The 3,255-nt window shown below is 43.4% G+C and overlaps 1 long non-coding RNA gene across 1 annotated transcript; it reads left to right on the forward strand.

Annotated features, from left to right (window-relative positions):
* Positions 1 to 271: 271 nt before the first annotated feature.
* Positions 272 to 2,466, forward strand: LOC117612700. The gene is made up of 3 exons (XR_004583522.1): positions 272 to 308; positions 1,196 to 1,259; positions 2,426 to 2,466. It is a non-coding gene; the product is annotated as an uncharacterized LOC117612700 (long non-coding RNA).
* Positions 2,467 to 3,255: the final 789 nt, after the last annotated feature.

The following is a 3,255-nucleotide window of genomic DNA, read 5'->3' on the forward strand; positions in this document are numbered from 1 at the left end:
AAAGAGTCTCAGTGGCAGAACCGTAAATATTTCGAAGTTCAGTTTTATAAACCCAGCTTTCTCTCTCTCGAACCATCTGGACCAGCCGACTTCAGACATCAATTTCTCCCAACTCAGGCCACCGTTTTAGGCAATACCAGTCCCAAACGAACCACCTCACTTCCCTCTATCAGCCCTGCCCCTCCTCAGCCTCCATCCGCCACTTTAGTAGCCGGAAACTGCCACGAAACAGGCCTGGTCCGACAGTTTTTCCGAAAATTTTTGGGAGCTCGTACTCCTTCGTTTCTCCACCAAATCGATCGAGTAAGGTATGGTTTCTCATCTATTTTTCGTGTTCTAGCTGATGGGTATATGGGCTTCGATCGATTTTAGCTCTAAGGGGTTCGATTTTGAACTTGAAAATTCGGCCGAACTTCGGCCCTTCGAAACTACTGTTTCCGTTCACTTTTTGGGGGTGGTCCAAGAACAAAAGTGACTCCAAATGGGGTGTTTTACCTAGGGTAGGAGTTTGGAGTCTTGGTTCCGAGATTCTTCGGCCACCCGAAATCGCTTTGGACACCCGATCTGTCCCGCGCGTGTGGCGGCGCGTGGCCCAGGGTGGTGGCACGGCTCTGGCCATTTTTGAGGTCCTCTTGTCGTCACGAGAGCGTGGGATTTCGCGGATCTCGATTCGGAGTCCGTTTGAGCCCCGAACGGATTGTCCATATCGCGCGATCCGTGGGTGCAGTGTCGTGTAATCGTTGGATCGCGCTGAATTTTGGATATGTCGGCCTACGTGATTTCAGGATCGCGTAGGATTCGACGGATCGCGAATCGGAGTCCCGGATACTCTGGAATCGCGAACCCTGGGGCTAGGGTTTGGATTTTCAGCGATAACGCGATTTTGGCTAATCCGACCGTCCGTTTCGGACCAAAATCGCAGAACATGGTTCCTTCTCTGTAAGAAACCTTCAGAGGAGCCCAGATTGGCCATCGGAGACCGTGGACCCACGGGGTCCCGGATCGGCCGATCTGGCAGCTTACCGCTTATTGAGGTTTCGGGTCTCTTAAGGCCAGTCTAACTGTCCAAAAAGCTAAGGTGGGCATAGGAGTAACCTGAAACGAGTGAACGTATTTCTAGGAGCCGGGGGCAGGGTGTTTAGTTGAAATTCTTTTTATTCAGCAGTTTACTAACTTAATCTTTCGGGATAATCAGGCACCAGGAGCCCGACATAATTATAAAAGAGATCTTCGAGGGATCGAAGTAGCTCGGACCATCTGTGAGTGGACCTTCTTTCATAAATCAGATTTCATGAATGATTGATGTGCTTTTATATAAATAAGTTTTATAAATGAGTTTATATTGATTTTATATAAATAAGTTTTTAGAAATGAATTTATTTGAATAAGTTTCTTTATTTGATCTTGAGTAAGTTTTATTACGGTTCTGAACTTGATCAGTATAGTAACAGTTTTATAAATATGTGCTGCTTATTTAAAAGTCATAGAAACAGAGTTTGAGGTTGAAATCAGATGAGACAGCAGCACAATTTGAGATTTCAGTTTTAATCGGATTTTCTAAAGGAATCTATTTTAAACCCACCTTGTACCCATTTTCTTTATGGTGATTACCCAGAGTCAGACCGATGTCTACGGACATCTAGTCTGATTATAGTTCAGTCAGTGCACTTGACTTTGCCTCACGAGTTTCGGGGACGCTCGGACCGTGAGTGCCAGGATTTGCGGCTCGACAGACTTGGTGTCCCGAGACTTGCCAGGATTGCGGGCTCGGCTGACTCTGTGTCCCCGAGACCTGCCAGGATTGCGGATCAGGCTGACTACGGTCCCCTGCATCCTGCCAGAGCGACTCGAGCTGACTTGGTGTCATCGAGGAATCTGCCGACAGGACAGGTTGATCATAGTCCCCTGATTTCGCCAGTTTGCGGCTCGGGTGGACTGCGTGGCGCCCGAGACCTGCCAGGGAATTGAATGATATAACAGGGGTACAATTAGGTGGCAGTTTTAAAGGATTTTAAAGCTTTTACTGCAGATATTGTTTACTCATTTTTTTTAGTAAATTCAGTCGAACGAAGTTTTAAAGGATTTTGAGCTTTTTTTTATTCAAGGATGATTTTCAGCCATTTTATATTGGTCTCTCAGTAATTGCACATGTGTATTTTTGGTATTTTTATTCAGTATACCAGTTCTTTGATTCTTCCAGGCAATAATATCTTTATATCAGATCGATTATGTAAGTTTCTTTATTTGTATACTAATTCATGCTTATAGAATCTTTTATATGGAGATATAGTTAAATTTTCGATATATATATATATATATATATATATCCCTAGTTATTTCAAAATGGGGGAATTATATTTTAGCTCGATTTTAAGAATCTCACTTTTTGTCCACTCACAGTTTAAAACTTGTTTTTCGCCCCCAGGTTGTAGAAGTGCATAGGATCCACCACCGGGCCACTCTTAACCTCCACGCTTCAAAGTCAGGTAAAGTTGTAGAAATTTTTCCTGAAAACCCATGAACTTTAGAAAATTGCTCTGATATCGAGTTTATTGGAAAATTTGAATATGGCAAATTTTGGTTTATCCTATTCTGGCAGTTGGGTGGAAATATTTGAGATTGTTTACAGGTGGAATTTTGGAACTGGTCAAAATACAGGGGAGACTCTGCCGAATTTTCAGCAGAAGTCTAAGGAAATTTTAAAGAGAAATTGAAGTAAGAGGGCAAAAAGGTCATTTGTGCCCGACATTCGCCAGGTGTCGGACACGCACAGGACTTGGCTCGAATTTCAAAGTGAAAATTGGGTCGGGTCCTGTCAATTTGGTATCAGAGCATAGGTTTTACTTCCTGTAGACTTCGCACTTTGTGCATCCTCGTTCTCTTCTCAAGTTGGGCCCAAATGGTGGTGGTATCCGTAGGAAAATCAGATAGTTTTCTAAGAGGTTTGTAAAGTGCCGTATCTATTGTACCTAGTAGGCAGGGAAATCCTAACATTCAGTAGACCCTGGAGATGTTAGCCCAAGCTATAGTCAGCCAGAGATCCATCCGTGAGATGGGTGGATCAAGTAAACAGGAGTAAGAGCTATCAATTGGAATAATAATGGTATCTAGCAGTAAACAAGGATTGAGTTGAAGGAGTATAGCAGGTCATAGAAATCCTGGTTGTTTCACAGGAGAATAAAGTTTTGGGTAGGATGTGATTAAGAAGTGATGTTAAAATCCTTTGACCCGTACGAAGTAAACATTTTGGGAACA

Source organism: Prunus dulcis, unplaced genomic scaffold (genome assembly GCF_902201215.1).
Source record: "Prunus dulcis unplaced genomic scaffold, ALMONDv2, whole genome shotgun sequence".
Taxonomy (NCBI): Eukaryota; Viridiplantae; Streptophyta; class Magnoliopsida; order Rosales; family Rosaceae; genus Prunus; species Prunus dulcis.